This window comes from Oryzias latipes, chromosome 21 (genome assembly GCF_053564925.1).
Source record: "Oryzias latipes strain Hd-rR chromosome 21, Olatipes_Hd-rR_3.1".
Lineage (NCBI taxonomy): Eukaryota > Metazoa > Chordata > Actinopteri > Beloniformes > Adrianichthyidae > Oryzias > Oryzias latipes.
In genome coordinates, this window is record NC_136257.1 from 17,981,102 (window position 1) to 18,001,468 (window position 20,367).

A 20,367-nucleotide genomic window follows, 5' to 3' on the forward strand; every position below is an offset into this window, starting at 1 on the left:
ATGACCTTCTTAGAAATATTAGCCAACCTTTTTTTCAAAAGCACTTATGAAGGTTTCCATGTGTGATGCAGGGGCTCATTATATGCAGCTTATTATGATGTTACTCTGTTTCTCCATACTTATCTCTACTGATATATATTCCATGACATCATCAATACAGCCCAACATTGTCTCCACAACTTTGTGTTGAAAACTGTTGTGTATAAAAAGAGCCATCCCCCCACCTTGCTTATTTTTCCTGTTCACGTAATGAAAGTCATAGCTCTCAAGCTGGAAGTGTAAGCCCGTTTCTGCCTTTAGCCAGGTTTCTGATATTGCAATTTCGTTTGAAAGGTTTGTTAAATTGTTGCAAGTATTCTTCAATGGTTTGGTCATTTGCGTATAAGTTTCTGCTGTCTAAATGTATGATTGAGAGTTTGTGATTAGGATTTGTGTTTCTATTGTATTCTTCTTCTGTGTAATAACTGCAGTGGTTCTTCTCAAAGTCAACGAAATTGGTATCTGGGTCAATGTCTACGTTCATAGTTGTGTATTATTTTTTTCGTGTTAAAGAGGACTGTACTTTTGCCGATCCAGTTCTTCCATTTCTCTGATTGCAATTACTTTTGACTGTCTTTTACATACCAGAATAGATCTGGAAAAATAAAAGCCTGGAGCAAGATTAGCGGTGTGAATGTAGCTTAGGAGTCAAATCTCTCTTAAAATAGGTGATTTTTTTTTTTCATCAAATCAAAAAGGCACCTAAATAAGATAAGATAAAGCTTTTTTTATTGTCATTGTACAATCACACTAGGTACAACAGTACAACGAAATTGCAAATGCAACTACTGTTGCATTAAGCAAGTAAAAGTGGTGGCTTGCACTCTTATCCTTTGACCAGGTAACCTATCCCCTACCTGGGACATAAATAAAAGACAATGTTAAGCCAAGCTTGACCCTCAACAAGCACTGGAGCCAGGTCTGTCAGAAGTGTATCGTGGTTGGTATAGGTATACACTATCAGCAGCAAAATGAAAAAATGGTTTACACTTATTTTTCAACCAATCTACTTTTTTTTCAGAGATGACATTCTTGGAGTAGCAGGGAAATACACGCCAACCCAGACTTATAGATGACTACTTCATATCATAAGCAGCAGCACTACAGAAGAAGAAAGGGCTTCATCACTTTGAGACACTTCAATGCCAATCTGATTTCTGTACCTGCTTCATCCAGTACAAGAGAATGGCATCCTGTAAGTATCATGTCTCCAGGAAACAGAAAAAGAACTTAAAAAATACTTTACCCACATTTAACATTGTATACAGTATGTATCATATTTCATACATGCATTTCTGAGACCCCTATATCATTAGCTTGATTCAAACTTTCCTTAAAAAGCCATTGTACGCAACTTGATCCATATTTTCGGCCCTGTAGTTCATTGTTATTTTTCCTACTCATTTCAAAATGTCTGCTTTCATGAAAACACTTCTGGTTGGAAAAGCTTTTTTTAAAGACTTTAAGAGGAGTATAACTCATCTATTGTTATTATTTTTTTAAAGACAACTTGCTTCATTGAAAAACTGCAAAATGTGTGAATAATTAATTATTTTTAATACAGTTAAACCATATTCAAATGTGTATCAAATTTGAGACATTAGTTGCTTTTTATCCCTAAACACTCATGTTAAAATGTTTCCATCTTCAACTAACAGAGTTGTGGGCAAATCTTACCAAATCCCTCACGTATCATAAATGATATCTATTTTTCATGATAAAATGATATTGGAAATGTTTCAGTGGATTTCCTAAAAAAAATTGTAAGATTTAAATTCCCCAAAAATTGGAAATTTTCTTTGATGTAGTGGACTTTACATGTTTCAAATTTTTTGGTTAAACCAAGAAACTGACAGGCATCAAAGAAGGTGAAAGCTGTGAATCCGTTATGTTAAGCTTCTTGTATTTCAACCTTAAAATTAATAATTTATTGAATATTTTACAGTTTATGCTGCCCTACAGGCTCATTTTTGTTGAAACAATTCTCTTTATAGAATACATCCGAAGGTCCTGATGAACAAACACGCTTTAGTAAATCAACAAATGTGAGTGGGGAAGTTCAGAACCGCTGATCGAATTCACTTTGTGAATAATTAGCCGAGCAGGGTTGGTGTTTTCACTGTTTGCAAGGGCAGCAGACAATGTTAAAGACCAATTGATGAACCATGAGGAGTATTTAGCCTGTTGACGCTCTTTATAAAAACAAATCAGAGGCCAAACGGGAGGACTTATTGATTATTTCCGTAGAAAAGTGGTGTAAATAAATGCTACTGCTGCAAAATATGCTCACAGAATCACTACCTGACATCATAGGTCAAATAAGGGTATTGTTGAAACAATCAATATCTTTTAAGTTGGGCATAGAAGCTTTAATGCAGCAGTATGTTTGAATAAAAGCAGAAATACTAAACGTTGTTGTGTTTTAGCAGGTTTAGTATTTAAAAAAGATGGTGTTGTTTGTGCAGATGCTGCTTTTCTTACTCTCCAAATACTCTCCCACCCCTGCACTAAATGGAGAGTGAGGTGTGAAATTGGGAATCACTTGGAGCGCTATGTGCTCATCTCCCTTATCAGCTGACCTATTTTTAATGGGATTTTCATATCAACCGTCGAGCCATTTTGTGTGGCAAACATGTTTGGTTATTATTGCCCACTGAAAGGGGGACATTTGGAGCTCCCCATAAGGCTCCATCCACCCAAATTTAGAAAAATGTTTGCTTTGAACAAATGGAAAATGTGTGAAAATGTGTTAATAAAAACAGAAAAAGATCTGGTTGCACTGATTATCTATACATTTAAAAGAAATGTATTACACAGATTTTTTTTGTTTGAAACTTATTTTCCACCTGTTTAAAGTTAGAGTGTTTTTAACACTAGTGGTTTTTATGAGACAGAAAAGCTTTTGAGCAAATAAAAGAAAAAAAACTTCTGTTGCCACCTGGTATAGACCCGTATGGATGCTATGTTTTTTTGGGTTGTCCAAGTGTGTAAAGGGTTGTAGAGAGGAGCAGGTGTGTCTTGCAGTTCCATTGAGGCTTGTTGAAAACTCAATGTTTGATTTTCGTGTGTATGGTCAGTGTACCATAAAGTATTAGTTAGGCTAATGTAAGGTGCACACTCATTACATATGGGTGATGCTGTCATACAGCTAATGCCACACTTTTATCATTAGCAAAGCATCAGACACAAATGCCCAATCGCTAAATATGTGCGGTCTATGGGTGTAAAATGGGCTAACCTATATGGACCCACACTTACTTAAACAGAAGAGTCTGTACAACACCCATGCCTCTCACCCACCTTACTTTTACCTTACCATTGTATGTTGTATAAGTGGTTTACCCAGTTTTTGCCTGCAGAAGGCCTGTGTCTAGGCGTTATTAAACTTGCGACTGAGCCAACGTTTACGGCCAAAACACACTCCATACCACCTTAGTACTAGAAGTTGCAGCTTTAGAGCAGCAGAGCAGACACACGGACATAGCACTGAAGAAAGTCAGCCAACCTGCTTAAACTTTATGCTTTGCACCGTCTTCAGCAACCCGCGTTCCAATGAAAGGTCTGTGCAAATGTGTGAAAACGTGTTTCGGGATTCCGGGTTCAAAATTCTCACGGTGACACGTCCCTACAGAAGTTTTACAACGATTTTCCGGCTCTACGTACAAAACGCACAGCCAGTGAATCTGCTTTAAAAGTTGAACCAAGTAGACTCAGATTTGACAAATGGATGGCGTCCTTTTATCTTTAGAGAGGCTCCAACCATTTGAAAATTGATTATGGAGGGGAAATTGATAATTGCAGTTTCTGCCCGACTGGAATTTTATGACACCAATTCTTTCATGCATCAAAATAGAACTGTGAAAGAAAAAGCCTGGAGACTTTGACATTTCGTGCCCAGCCTCTTCCAACTGTAGGTACATGCACTAGTGTCAGAACACGCAACACATGTGCCAGAACATAGCAATACAGCCTGACACATCCAGGAGTTCAGAACCTCTTCTAAATGAGAACAGGGGATGAGGGGAAGCAAATGTTGTAAAGTTAAATTTAAAAAACCTGCAAAACATAATTTTCGCCATTTTTAGCAAAATCTTTAAAGTTGGACCTGCCTTTAGCAGTTTAGGCTTGTGGTTCCATCAAATCTGAACAGTTTCCCGACTTCTAATTTATTCCACAAATAGGTAACCTCAAATGTACAGCTTCTGAGTTGGCTAGTAGTTCAAACATGAGCACAGAAGTAAAGTGATTTATTTTTACAATATGTCCCATCCCATATCACAATCGCAACGCCTGCAATACCAGCTGGAATCCTTAATTCTAGAACTGAATCATCCACTGCTATATGAGCTGCAAAGAGTCAAAGCCGCTCCTGCTGAGATCAAGAGCAAAAAATGGCAGTGAGCTTCACTAATCTTCTTCTCTAATCCATTGAACGTAGGTTTCTTGCTTTGTGGTGGCAGACCTTTGCTCACCGAAACACCTGATTCAGCCAGCATGAAAAAGAGCCAGCAAGTTCTGTTATACTGTGATGATAAAAAGAAGAAGTGAGTTGTTACAGATGAGCTGTTTTCAGACACATTTGTGAATCATTTAGGTTTATAGGGTCTTCCTTCTTTGAAACAAACCCACGCAAGTGAGAAAAAAAGGCACCATGATATAAAAAAAAAAAAAAACAGGCTAAAGTGTTGTGCAGGTGTCGACCGTTTCCTCTGCGTCTTGTTGTTTCCACTTAACGTCACACAGCACACATAGGAGAGTTAATCAGTTTTGCACACTGCCACATAATCTCTGCTCTGAATGTAATGCATGACTTGCATGATTTCAGGTTCACTTATTTACTTATGCAGGCTTTTATTCCCAGGAAAGGTGGGATTGGCTGCTGTCATATTGTTTTGTGTTGCACAGGCCTCAAAAGCCCCACGCAAATGGACGATGTCCTAAAAGACGCCTAAAATGGAAAGAAAAAGCTTTTCCATGTGATTGCCGTAAACTCAATTAAAAATGAACTGCGTCGTTTTTTTCTAAACAGATTTAACAGCTGTGATGTTCTTTGCCTAAAATTAAATAAGAACAGCCATTGGGAAAGTATGAGAAAAACACACATTTGTCTCCCAGTCTGTTATTTTCTAATAGAACAGTTAATAAGGTGAGGTGTAATTAGAATGCTGAAAACAGCTCATCAGTCTTAATTGAGTCAGTGTTGTTCATGTCAGTTCATAATGTGTGAGACAAGCCTCAATAACTCCAGCTTTCCTTTTTGTACTCTGTCAAGAAGTAAGTTGATGAATGTAATAACATCTCCAACATATGGACTCAGCTGAGTAGCAGAAGTTTGATCTACACCTTGTGGCTGTGAAATGCCTGAGGGCACAATCACACACAGTCACACACATTCACTAAGGGCTTCTTCTTTTCTCTTTTTGGATGTTTTTCAGGGTTTTGAATGGCTGGACATTGTATTTACCAATCCTGCATGACAAACGTTAATTGTGATTTATGTATTAATCATATAAATCTAAATGAGTTCCCCTGTTTAAAATGGCTTTGGACTTGTGCCACTTTTACTTTGCACACTATCAGTTGTATTCATTGTTTTAGTCTCTGCTTTGGTCTAATGACTATACAGCTGGCTTTTACCTGCCAATCAATGTCTTTTCCTCACCTTTAAATATCATCACTGTTTCCGCATTTCCTCCACTCCATTTTCCCTTTTGTAGGCATCATCAGGTAAAACCAAGGAATCAACATTTTTACTTGAGATGCCACAATTCTTGGTGTAAAACCATTGACTTTTTTTCAAAACTAAACAGAGTGAGTGTGATGTCACCCATTGAAAATTACTTGCTTCCAGCTCCAGTGACAATTATTCAATTCAGATGCCATATTCTGAATTTTTTTGGCACTAAGAATGCAGCTTTGTTGGAACCAGATGTTGTCAGTAAGCAGTGATTGGTCTGAGCTTGTTGGAAGGCCACACCCCTAACACTTGAAAGTCAGCTCAGGAGAATCTGTCAATCAAACATTTGGACCGCTCAACGTGAGACCACATACTTCTATTGAGGCATTTTAATGGTCAGTTTATAACCTAAATCAACCTGAACTACAGAAAAAAAGTCAGGAAAAAAAACTTAAACGTAAAAAAAGGCATCAGAGCAAAAATGGTTATTCTGATAAATGGAGTTTATTAATCTATAGAAGTCTATTGGATCTGGGCTCTTGGAGCCAGCTGGTACTTTCCATTTAGAATGCAAGAGGGGAGGGGTCACACAGTCCAGTCCTCATATAATGTCAATGTTTAAAACCAAACCATATGGCACTGATCTGACTTTTTAGAAAACCCATTAACTTTGTGTTTAATTACTAATTTAATGTTTCTTCATGCTTAGGCTTTGTGTCCGGAGCCTGATCACTCTGGTACTATGTCCTCCAGGCATCTTTCACCTGGGTAAAAACCCACTTCCTGATATGCCTTGTGTCATTCTTTTCTGACTTGAGTTGAGCTTAAAGTGTTTTTAAAAAGGAATTTGCTTAATATAAAAAAATTTAGGCATGGCTAGTGGAGTTTAAAAACACAACTCTGCAGTTGAACATAATGACATGGAAGAGCAAACTTTTGATAAAACCAAACCTCATACCTGGTACACAGCGGGAAACACCTCCAACACGAGCTTGCTTCCTCAGCTGCACCTCCCCGCAGTGTCACTTCAACCTACAGATTCCATGACAGGTAACAACTGGGGGAAAAAACAACTTCTCAATAAACAATAAGTAAATTCAGGAAAATACACAGAGGAGTCTGAATCTTTGTTGTCTACATTGTTTTCAGTGGGTGAAGACGTGGGGGTTTTAAAACGTAATAAAAATGACTGATCCATGTTAGGCCTTTCCAAATACATTTGACAATGAAACACCAAGCCTCAGAGAGACAGTGTAGATGGGTAATAAAGACAAATATGCTGCAGAAAGTGCAGTAGATTAATACACTTTAATAAAGTCTGTTTTAGTTCTGACTCATACCCTGAATGAAAGCCATACAAGGACATATTTAGTAGAGGAACTGAACAACACAGTAACTGAATGGTACAGTGGCCCAACATGACCATTCCAGTGTCCATGGAAAATGCAGTCAGTTTTGTTAGTGTCATTCATAAGCTTAGAGGAATAGCAAATAATGAATCTTATCTCCCTAAATGTTGGACAAAGAATCAGCTGAGTTAGGTTTATTTTGTTAACTATGTTTGTTATGACAGCTAAAATACACCTTTTAAATAAGAAAAACTACCAGGATCTTCATGTTTAAAGACCCACTCCCATGAAAATAGTGTTTTTTTGTGGTTGTATCATGTTCTTGTAGCATTTTCATCATGCTGGGAGAACATGTATTACAAAAATTAAGATTAAACTTGCATTTCTGAATATTTCTTCATTCAAATTGTGGTGAATCAGTAGCAGACGAAAAAAGGCAGTTGAAAAAAAGCTTGTATTTGTTATGTACAATTTACAATTAGCAGGCCACAAGCTCCCTACTCCGCTCCATTCTGATGTATCCACTTGCAGACGACTAGATCTGTCTACATCTTTGTTTTCATTGTCTGAGCTGGTATTTGGTTCAAAACTGTTCAGTTAGAAAGCTTAAAAATTGCTTTACATTTTTGTTGCACCGGTAATGTTAGGTTGGGGTTAGGAGGGGCTTTAAACTAGCAGGAGAGCATGTAAACAAAGATATGACAGGAAGGTTTACTCCATGCCAATGGTCCCACCCACAAATCACAGGTGCATGTCTGATGAACTGAATCTGCAAAGGTTTTCCTGGAAAACAACACAGGTTTTTTGATTTGGTTAAAAACTGCATAATCATAAATAAAATACCACTGGGAATGCTTTTACAATGGATCAAAAGAGAAGTCCCACTCCTTCAAATAACAAGTACATTTTAGGCATTTGCTGTGTAGTGCTAAAAGTGCTAAAAGCTAGATTAGTCAAGGCAACCATCTATTTACCAAATCTGCTCAATCCCATTTGTGGTCAAGAGTTTGCTGGAGCCAACCCAGCTACTGTAGGGCAAAGGTGGGGTACACCCTGGACACTTCGCCAGTCCATCAAGAGGCCATTATTGGAAACTTTTTTTTATTTTTTGCTTTTTGATATGACAAAGTATCTCAGTAACTGAAAGGTTCTCCATTGATTTTTGCTTATTAGCAAATTTTGTTTTGTTGATATTGTAAAGGTTTTTTTTCTTCTTTTGCAAAGATCATATTTAAAATCACATCCAAACCGTCCATAGTATTGATAATTATCACAAACCAAATTGTTTAGGAAAGTTGTATTCCAATTCTTTAGAGATCATATTAAAATGGTTCAATTACTTTGCAGCCTATGAGAAAAAGTGTAATTTAATGCACTGAAAATCCATTTATCCAGTTGTGAAGGAGGAAATTCCCTCTAAACATACATTAACAGTTATAAAAAATATTCTTTTTTTAAAAGATTAAAAAAAGAATTTTAAAACTTTGGACCCACTCGTTTAATGATGTTTTACTTGCAGAAAAAGACGTTAAAAATGTTATTGCAGTTTTCAACTGGAAAACAACAGGCTTTAACTATACCACAAGACAAAAGTTACTGTTTTATTGCCACAGGCTCCAACTACACACTATCAATAAGCAGCAAACAACGTCTCATAAATGGCAGGTGCATCACCAAGGCCTTTGGGCAATTCAGTGGGATGAGAAATGTTCACCCCTGGTCTGAGCAAATGAAGGGGATTTTTCTGGGCAGGCTTGGACATCATGGTGAATTTAATGTGCAAGAAAAAAAGAGAGCAAAAGTTAGCAGGAGCAAGAAAATGCAAAGCAGATGACTCCTACTAACAGCAACACTATTTTACAATATTTGTTTTTGTTTAGTTTTTGTTTTCTGTTTATAAAACTGGCTTTCCTTTTTTTATAAGTCATTCTTTCATGACACTGTATCGGGTTGGAGCCCATTTTTCCTTCAGAAGTGCCTTAATCCTTGGTAGCATATATTCAACGAGGAACTGGAAGAATTCCTCAGAGAGTTTGGTCCATGTTGACATGATAGCATCACACAGATGCTGCAGATTTGTTAGCTGATGAAGCATGATGCCAATCTCCCGCTCCTCCACATCCCAAAGATGCTCTATTCGGTTGAGCTCTGCCGACTGTGGAGACCATTTGAGTCCAGTGAATTCATTGTCATGTTCAAGAAACCAATCTATGATTCTAGCTTTATGACATGGCGCCTTATCCTGCTGGAGGTAGCCATCAGAAGATTGATACACTGTGGTCATAAACCCCCACACCATTACACCACCACCACCTGTCTGAATCGTTCATACAAGGCAGGATGGATCCATGTGTTCATGTTGTTAGTTCTGACCCTACCATCCAAATGTGACAGCAGAAATTAGGACTCATCAGATTAGACAACGTTTTTCAAATCTTCTACTGTCCAGTTTTGGTCAGCCTTTGTGAATTTTAGCCTCAGTTTCCTGTTTTTAGCTGACAGGAGTGGTACCTGCTGTGGTCTTCTGTCTCAAAATTGGACGTATTGTGCGCTCAGAGATGCTCTTCTCCAGCCCTCGATTGTAACCAGTGGTTATTTGAGTTACTGTTGCCTTTCTATCAGCTGGAACCAATCTGACCATTCTCTTCTAACTACTGGCATCAACAAACACTTTTTTGGACCATTCTCTGTAAACCCTAGAGATGGTTGTGGGTGAAAATCCCAGTAGATCAGCAGTTTCTGAAATACTCAGACCCGCCCATCTGGCACCAACAACCATGCCATGTTTAAAGTCACTTCAATCTCCTTTCTTCCTCATTCTGATGCTCGGTTTGAATCGCAGCAGATCGTCTTAAATGCATTGATTGGATGCCATGTGATTGGCTGGATAGAAATTTATGCCGCTGATATAATTAGCATCTTTGTATCAATTCTTCAGAAAGAAAAAACCTTACATTTTCTTTACTTGTTTGCTTTTACCAACTTCCCCATATTTTCCTTATACAGTACTTCCTTTTTGTTCACAAGAAATGATGGTTGAGGTTGCACTCCTTCAAAAAAGTAGAAGTGAAACAGCTGACAATGTTGATGACTTAACTTTGCAGCAGCATAACAAGCCAGTGAACGGAGCATTACCCACTGCGGTGCAAATCAAAGAAGTCTGTCGGCTGGAGACAGTTTTATGTTGTTTATCCTGCTGGTGGTACAAAGCAATCTGAAACCTTCCTTCAGTCATATCTCCTAAGCATTCTATTACGGCGCTGCCACTGTGTTGTGGTATTCATCAGTGATTCACGAGAGGCCATTTTCTTTGGCCGTGATTTTGCTACCAGGCCTGCCATGCAGGTTTGCCTCATTCATCCAGGACAGAATCACTTCACCAGCTCTCGTGTTCATGACTGGCATCAACAACTACACAACTCTGGAAGAAATTGAACGTGCAGCTCTCAAAAGCATTTTTGGTTGGCAGCATGATGTACAGGCTGTCATAGTGATAAGGCATTTTTAATGTAATATCCTTGTGCACTCAGAAACAGACATTAAAAATGCAAAGCATGATTGGAGTTCACTTTGTGGTATTGACAGACTTAGCCTAGAAGTTAAACTCTTATGGGAAGAGGTTGAGAACTACTAAAGTGAAGAGGTGTATGGTCATTTACGCAGGCATCTTGGAATTTACTTTAGCAAGTGATATTATGCAAAAAAAAAGGGAAGAGCCAATGACTAAGAGAAAATCAGCACAGGGGAAAGCCACATTGCCCCATTTGTTCATATAAAGCAGCTTTGATCTAATTTACTGGATGATTTACATCACCATGTCCCAAAGCACCTACCTTTTTAAGTTTCTTCTTTAAAAACAACATGAGAGAGGTGTGGTCTGGGATGAAAAGGATTACTGGATGCGGGGGGAGAAGCAGATTATGTGAGTGCGACAGAGAAAGAGCTAACGACCTGAACACCTTTTTCAATAGATTTAGCTCTCCTACTGCCCAGGTCCACCCTACCCCCCCTCCGGCATCTTTACAACCACCCACCCCTCATTATGCAACCCCCCATCAACCCCCCTCTCCCTCATCTTCCTTCTGCCTACCTGACCAGTCTGAAACCACCCCCGACCTTGCACCAACCCAGCCCCCCCCCCAGTGACTGTGACGACCGACCAGGTGAGGAGACAGCTGGAAAAAAATCAACCAACGAAAGGCTCCTGGCCCAGACGGCATCAGCCCCAGGATACTGAAGTCCTGTGCCGCCCAGCTATCCACTGTTTTCCAGCGCCTCTTTAACCTGAGCCTCAGTCTGATGAAGGTGCCGGCCACCTGGAAAACTGCATGTCTGGTTCCTGTTCCCAAGAAGACTGCACCCTCTGGACCCAGTGATTACCGTCCTGTTGCCCTCACGTCCCATGCAGCTAAAGTACTGGAAAGGATTTTGTTGTCCCACCTGAGACCTCTGGTGAAACCATCTCTGGACCCTCTTCAGTTTGCCTACCAGCCACGCCTGGGGGTGGAGGATACTGTTGTTCTGCTGCAACGTGCTCACTCTCACCTGGATGTAGGGGGGGGACACTGTGAGGGTCACATTCTTTGATTTCTCCAGTGCGTTCAACACCATCCAGCCCTGGTTACTGGGTGAGAAGCTGCAGCGGATTGGTGTGGACAGCGCCTTGGTCTCTTGGATCATTTATTACTTGTCAGATAGGCCGCAGTTTGTCCGGCTGGGCAGTGTCCTGTCTAACGTGGTAACAAGCAGTGTGGGGGCCCCACAGGGAACTGTGCTCTCTCCCTTCCTGTTCACTTTGTACACCAGTGACTTCCAGTATAACTCAGAGTCTTGCCATCTTCAGAAATTCTCTGATGACTCTGCTGTTGTTGGCTGCATTAATGGTGGGCGGGAGAAGGAGTACAGAGATCTTGTGGATAAATTCGTGAGATGGTCTGGAAAAAACCACCTGCTGCTGAATGTGGAGAAGACCAGAGATGGTGATGGACTTCAGGAAGAAACCACCAGCTTCCCGGCCTCTCAGCATCTTTGGCAGAGAGGTGGCAGAGGTAGAGGAGTACAAGTACTTGGGAGTAACCATCGACAACAGACTGAGCTGGAAGAGCAACAGCACTGCTGTGTATAAGAAGGCCAGCAGCAGACTCCACTTCCTGAGGAGGCTAAGGTCCTTCAACGTGTGCAGCAAGATGCTCGAGATCTTTTACCAGTCTGTTGTGGCCAGCACTCTGTTCTTCGCGGTGGTCTGCTGGGGGGGCAGCATATCTGCTAGGGACAGTAATAGACTGAACAAACTGATCCGTAGAGCTGGCTCTGTAATTGGTTGTAAAATGGACACGTTTGAATCTGTGATGGAGAGGAGGACTTTAAATAAGCTGGTATCCATCTTGGATAATCCTGAGCACCCTCTCCATCCTGTACTAGATGGTCAGCGGAGCTCCTTCTCCAACAGGCTAAGGCAGCTTCGCTGTCACACCAACCGCTTCAGGAGATCTTTCATACCTCACTCCATTGGACTCTATAACTTGTCATCCATGTGCAATAGATAAAGTCATTTATGGTCTGTCTTTCTCTCCTGATGTGGCATGCAATTCAACAGTTCTTTTTCACTGATGTTTCTTTCTGATTGATTGTTCTGGTTCTCTGTTGTCGTCTATTGTGTGTATGTTTGTATCTTGAGCCTAACGCCAACGCTGCAACAACTGAATTTCCCAAGATGGGATTAATAAAGTATCTTTATCTTATCTTATCTTATCTTTAGTTTCAGTTTTTACCATTTCATTTTGGTTTCTTTTCCGCAAGGTTTTTTTTATTTTTATGGAAACATAAAAAGTTACAGTAGGTACCATGGACATCACTGATTGGATGATGATGTTTGTCCATCATTTCAACCGAAAGTTGTATATTTTGCTTTTTGAATTGTCGTTGTGATCTTTAATATATTTTTACATTGAGTGATTTGTTTAATGTTGTCTTCACTTACGAGCCACTCTTACATGAGTCTTGTACCAGAAAAAGAAAAAACTAAAATTAGTCTTTTTAAAACTGATACAATTGTTTTGAGTGTGAAGTTTTGGTCAACCTAACCTGTTTAGCTCTAGAACAGGAATGTACAACTTGTTTTTCCTACTGTTTTTTTTTACCATATCCTCAAAGGCCAGAGTTTGTTCACCTCATATCAGCTAAGATTTCACAGACCACGCAGCCAACATTTTATTTTTCAGGCCGATATGATAAAAAGGACTTGTGTTACCAACCCACATACCATCTTCTTATACAGCCTTTGAAAACAAGATGAACTAGAGACTACATCCTTCTTTGTGTGGCTGCTATTTGGAGGTCAAGAATGCAATAAAATCATGTACACCATAACATAACTTTCCCCACAGCATTTGTAATGTCAATGAACCTAACAAAAAATAAAAATTCAAAACAGTCTGTAAATATTATTTTTTTCATTGCCAAATTACCACCAATATTGATTTTTAAACTTTCTTGTGTTATTGCTGATGTTTTTTTGTTTATTTCCTGTAACCTATTTTTTTTTCCTTTTCTCAAAAGGTCTTACCTTTTGCCACGCCACAGCTAAAATTAGGAATATTGTTTTTAATTTGTCTTGCCTAAATTGAAAAAAAGGGTAAATAATGAATAAATGTTTAAAAACTGAGTGTTACAGGCCCGCAGTAGTTAGTCAACAGACCTGGCTCCATGTTTGTCAAAAGGCTTCAAGCTGGAAGTCAAAATCTAGCAACTTTTTTATAATGTCTTTGACAATTCTTTAACAAATTTTTTAACCGAAAACCACACAGTCACAAATAAAATATAAATTAGATTAAAAAAAATGCCAAAAAAGGATGAAAAATCAAGCGGGATTATCTAAATTAGTTTGTTTTTTAATTAATGGCTGGCCTCATGCAATCTGTTGCGTTACGGTAAGCAGTAAGCCCAAATCCTAATGTAAGTATTTATTATACTTGTCATGGCAGCAGCAGGGCTGTTGCTGCTAATTGTCTGATTTCCTCCACCTTTGCCTACTCCTATAAAGCTCTGCCTCTGTCCTTCACTCACTGCTGGATCGTTGCACTGCAAGCAGTCATTGCAGTGCAATGCAGTCAACTCACCTGGTCTGTTCTCTGCCAGCTTGTCTACCTGTCTTCTCGCTATTCAGCCTGGCTTCCAGTTAACCTGCCCCAATTCTACAGCCATTGTCTGCTCCTGTTTCCCTGCCACACCATTCTGGTATGTCCCAAGTCCCCGCACCACTGCAATTTTTGGAACTGTTTCTCAGAGACCCTTCTGGAGAATATTATTTGGATTGCAAAATCAAGAGTGCTTGTGACTGAGCCCCAGGCTGCTGAGTTCTACCTCGCTCCAGCGAGCATTCCTCTCTTTTCTGACTTCTGTGTCTAGAGCCACCCCTCCATCCATTTGCTGCACCGAGGACTTCACTCTGTCCCTCTCCAGTGGTAATACTTTCAAGCATATTTTTTGATATTGAATCATGACAACTTAATAGTTTAAATACCTTAGACCAACAGGTAGACTGGGTTGGTAGTTCCTAGAGCTGTGACGGTGTGGGATTTTTGACCACTGCAGTGATGAAGCAGCAATAATCGCGGTTAACCTATACCAGCATACTGGAGAGGATAGTCTGTCCGATAGTCGAACCTCAGATCCATGAACAACAGTGCGGTTTCTGTCCTGGTCGTGGAACAGTGGACCAGCTCTACACCATCTTTAGGAAGCTGGAGGGTTCGTGGGAGTTCGCTCATCCAGTCCACATGTGTGTAACACCCATGGAGCCCTCCTGTTGGTTTAGAGTAGAAGGGTGGGTGCTTGGGTTCGCACAATGTCAAGGTGGATACCAGAAAATGGTTTACCTGACAAATAAAACGATGATTTTGTCCTGTTGGCGTCATCGAGCCAGGACCTCCAGCGTGCATTGGGGCGGTTTGCGGCGAGGTGGGAAGTGGTTGGGATGAGGGTCAGCACAGCAAATTCTGAGGCCATGGTTCTCAACCGGAGAAAGCTAGTTTGCCATCTCTCGGTGGGTGGAGTTTCCCTGCCCCATGTGGAGGAGTTTAAATTTCTTGGGGTCTTGTTCATGAGTGAGGGAAGACCGAAGCGTGAGATTGACAGGCGGATCGGGGCAGCGTCCGTAGTTATGTGGTCGCTGTACCGGTCCGTTTTGGTGAAGAGAGAGCTGAGCCTAAAAGCAAAGCTCTGAATTTATCGGTCGATCTTCGTTCAATTTACTCACCTATGGTCATGAGCTCTGGGTCATGACTGAAGAACGAGGTCCCGTGGTTGAAATGAGCTTCCTCCGTAGGGTGGCTGGGAGCTCCCTTAGAGATGGGTTCAGAAGTGTTGTCACCCGCGGAGAGGTCAGAATAGAACCGCTTCTCCTCCTTATCGAGAGGAGCCAGTTGAGGTGGCTCGGGCATCTAGTCCGGATGCCTTCTGGATGCCTCCCTGGGGAGGTGTTCCCGGCATGTCCCACTGTGCGGAGGTCCCAGGGAAGAAAAAAATAATAATTTCCTGGATCCTAAAACTGTTTGGTTGATAACCTTCATTAATTTTAGATTACATAAAAACTCTTGGATAAAATTAACATCTATCTTGGGTCTATCAGAGTAAACAACCCTGATCAGACGTTATCATAGGAGGGGCAAACATCTCTCTGCTGCTGTTATTCAAAGAAATTTGGAAATATGTAGAATTTATTTGCAGCATTAAAACCATCATCCAAGCTTGCCTTTCCTCCTCACATTCATCCATTCCGAGGGAATCTGTGATGAGCTGCAACACTGAATGAGTGGCCCTGTGTGTAACTCCATTCCCCCTTTGCAATCTGGAATCATCAGACGGAAATGGATCAAATTGGACCGTTGATGATAAACCCTTCCATGTTATTTACTGGGGGGGCCTGAATGACAAATAATATAATGAAATGGGGACAGACCATATTGAAACAAGCTGCTGTTCCGTGAAGCAAAAAAGGATTGAACTGATTCTGAATTTGTTTGTGCACAATTTGCTTGCATACTGGTGATGGTTAAAATTTCAAATGATTGCCTGAAAATGGCTCTGTTGCTGACTGTGCTATAGAATGTCAAAAACAATCAGAGGATTTTGTTCCGCTCACCAGTAAAATCAGCAGGATTTGACAGTGTTTCTAAAGCATGGAGCTTGTGGTAAAACAGCACATTTCCCTTGTCTGTAGCTCACAAAAAGAAACAGTGGATTTGGATACAGCCAATCCAATGATCATATAGCTGTGCTGTAGATAAATACAAAAGATTTCCTGAAAACTTGGCAAAGTCACACAGATAGGATTATATGAATGTGAGGGTTTTTATTTTATTTTTTTATATTTAACAAATTTTTTTATTATATCACAAATGCTTGTTTTAACCCTTGTGCTATCTTAGATGACCCCACCCTTACTTTGACGTGTTCTCCCTTCCATGACAAAGGTGGATAAAGGTGAAAAGATTTCATGTAATCCATGGACACCAGTGAAGATCACAAATCATTGAAGAAAAAAGGTTAAGCGCACTGTCTGGTGGGTCCAGATGACCCAAATCCCAACATTAAAGTGCCTAGGATAGCTAAAGGGTTACAGCTACACACACTGGGCAAGTTGCTCGCATTCAAGAACGTGCATTTAGCCCAGGGTCTTTTTCTTTTTCTACTATTTACTTGCCCGGGATTTTGCTAGAGGATTGGTGTGAAATCAAAGTCAATTTGAAAATCAAAGTTTGACCTGGTTTAAATTTCTATGCGTGTTAAGTGGCTGTCTTATTTATATGTAGAGCCCGTAGAGCGGAGGAGCAAAATTTGGACAATCAATCTTTCCATGGTTAGGAGTGGCAGAAGTAAGGGACCACATTGAGATCAACAGGTAAGCATTGCTGAGGCTACTTAACATAACCTACAAGTTTTCCATTGCATCAGAAGCAGAGATGTCAGCCATAAGAACAATGGTTCTGCCAAATCGACTTGTGCTTGAACTACTAACTGCATCATTGGGAGGCAAGATGGTTTGAGACACCTGCTGCACTTTCATCCCGGATGACACCAGCAACGGACAGGACATTGCTACCGCACTGCATGACTTCACGTTAAGACTGCAACTTCAGGTGACAGTCCCACTGGTGACATCTGGTCCTGGCTTACGCCTGGCCCATGGTGGCATCTTCTGTTGAAATTATTGAAACCTATACTCATTGTTTTGTGCCTGTTCTGTCTTTTTACAACATGTAGTTTGCCTTTTGTCAAGTCCATGATAACAAAGGCCACCTCACAGGCTTTCATTCTTTACCAGCTGGTCCCACAAGGTAAAGCTGACCCCCCCACCCCCACCCTCCATGTGAATACTTCTACTTCAAAGGCATCGTATGAATCTTTCAATGAAAATGTCAAAAGCAAGTGGTGAAATTATGTTTTGATGCCATGTTCTTATGTATGTATAACCATGCATGTTTGTACCTTTCATTTATCCGTGTTTACTTATGATGTGTTTGAAATGATAAACAGGAGGGGATGTAAGGTTTACGTAGCTATCATTACACGCTATTATCACTAGACAATGGTTGTGTCTCAGTTCTGTCTTTCAGTAAGAAAACACTGACATGTTGGTGCTGACTATACAAGATATGATGTTCCTGTACTGCTTGATTGAATGACCCACCTTTATGTTATCATCCCCGGCCACCAATAAAACCAGACTGGATACACTGGGAAGGCAGAACTCTTCTGTTGCAGTTTGGGCTGTGACAGATAGGCTGGTTCTTCTGGTTCTTCTCTTTGTTAGGAAAAAGTCATAACCCTGACATCTATCACAGCTAGCTCTGCTGAGAAGGTGGGGGTGTGCGTGTTAGCCTGTGGGTGGGGCAGGACAGACTTTTTTAATTCATTTAACAAATACCGAATGCAAAAAACACAGAAATGCAGCATTTATGCAAATATAATGTACAATACAGAATAACGTTGTTATAACCTTAAAAAAATCTTAATTATTAAGAACATTCACAGAAGGAAAAAGAAAAGAACAAACCTAAAAATAAAAAAATAAACGTAGACAAATGGAACTTTGAGAGTAAACTTATGTCATTAGTCCAAAAGATTTACAGACGTTAATCGTTTTTTGAGCCTTTGTATTTTTTTAAGCTGAAACTAAATTTATATATATCTGCAATTCCAGTTTGAACACGAAGAAATCAGGGTTTTTTATTAGAAAATTTACTTTTATGAATATTAAATTTAGCCATTAATAACGACATGTTTATAAAAAAGAAAGCATCACGATCTTTGAGTTCAAAACTATAAAAACCAAATATTACGTTTTTATAATAGAGTTATAAATCAGCAATAATAGAGTCTGTGATAAATTTGTGGATGTTTCTCCAAAATTTGTATATGAATTCACAAGACCAGAATAAATGAGAGCACGTTTCAGGTTGTTTCTGGCAGAAATTACAGCTGGTGTTTATGTCAGCTTTGAATTTAGTTAAGTAATGTTTTGCTGGGTAAAATCCATGTATAAGTTTAAATGAGATTTCTTTGACTTTGTTAAGAATTTTTGTGGTAAAGACCAGACTTTTTTCCATTCAATGTTAGATGTAAAATTAGCCCAATAAAAAGTAGCCGATGGAACAGAAACCAGAAAATCTTGGAATAAAGCTCTGATCAGGACAGACTTTTTCTGGAAGGGGTCGTTCCTCACTTTGCGTCACAATGTGAGAACCCGCTTGTACTCAGAACGCAGATTTTAGAGAAATGCTCAGTATTTCTCCAAAAATGCGATAGGATCATATTACCGCTTTGGGGCTGTTTTTGTGAGGAATTAACATTTAATACACTTAAAGCTCAAAAGCGTTGATTTTGCATTATATATAGGCTTTAAGACATCTTTGGCCATTACAGCCACTGTGTCTGATTTATGAAAAGAAAAGTTGTGTGCTTGATAAAGAAGTTTTTTTTTAATTCAAAATACCTTTCAGGAGAAACATTTGAGCCAAGCTTCAGATCTCGTAAAGTCCAAAGAATGTAAAAGAAAATGATGCCGGACAAGAATACTACCGTAACTGTGGAGCTCCTCGTGATGATGGAACACAGAGTCTGTCCTCAACTGAAACATGGAGGCACAAACTGTATCTGCCAATGTCATCAGAAGGCTCCCTGCATGATCAGGGAGGGAGAGATGATAAACTGAGTGCTGGTAACTGAGGTGATCCTGTGATATGAGCTGTGTTTTTCCCTCTTTTTTTTACCGTTAGAGGACAGCAAGTCATTTGAAACTCTGCTTGCTGCGTTAAAGGCATTATTTTTCAGTCTCCTGTGCTGTAGAACATGGGTTTTATGGAGCAAAGACAACATAATGATTTCAAAATTATCAATTTCAGAAGTGTGCCAAGTTAGAGATCTTTAAGAAAGTTTGTAGTTGTGGAAAATAATGTTTAACTTTTTTCTTGCTGGATCGACCTTTAAAAACATAAAAAGTGAATAAATATGAATCAGCTACATTTTTTAAATAAAAGTTAATAATAACATTTTAAACTATGTTCAGCTACTTTGTATCCCATACACATGTTTATAATAAAAAATTCTCATGGCGGAATATCAAAGAGAACAAATTAAGGAAGAGGACGGTTTAAATGGAGCTAGTTGCCTAAAAAGCATTAAGATCTGAGTAAAAATGTGAGTTTCACCTCTCAATATTTTTTATGTATCTTAAAAGTAAAATAACGATAGGCTATATATGTCATCATTAATTCTTACGGTTTTAGAGACCTAAAGAAATTTTTTGCTAAGTTTTTTTAAAAACTCCAAAAGTTGTTTTTGTTAAAAAAAACAACAACATTTGAAATAATATTTGAAAAGAGACATGTTTGAATTTAGAAACGTAATATGAAAATCAAGCATTTAAGGTACCATGAAACTACACATAAAGCACTTTACTTTCATAACTGCTGACTTTGTGGCAAAAAGATACAGAGCCCTGGACAAAACATAAAAATATGTTCCCTCAAATTAACAATTTGTGGCCATGAATTTGTATTTTATGTGCTCAAATTATTATTTTGTAGCACACATTAACATTTTGTGCGCACTGAGTATTTTAGTATCTTCAATTCCTACTACTAATTTGTGGTCACAAACTACTAACTTGTGCACACAAAACAATAAATTGTGGCCACAAAATGCTAATTTGAATGCACAAAATACTAATTCATAGCCAAGTTATTTATTTGACATGGAGGAATATCCTTTTTTTGTGCACATCTTTTTGCATGTTTTTAT

General features: G+C 39.3%; 1 long non-coding RNA gene across 1 annotated transcript; it reads right to left on the reverse strand.

Moving 5' to 3' along the window:
- Positions 1–14,351: 14,351 nt before the first annotated feature.
- On the reverse strand, positions 14,352–17,946 carry LOC144988764 (uncharacterized). Its single transcript, XR_013652751.1, has 4 exons — positions 17,756–17,946; positions 15,323–15,561; positions 14,943–15,159; positions 14,352–14,869 (listed from the first exon to the last, which is right to left on the reverse strand). It is a non-coding gene; the product is annotated as an uncharacterized LOC144988764 (long non-coding RNA).
- Positions 17,947–20,367: the final 2,421 nt, after the last annotated feature.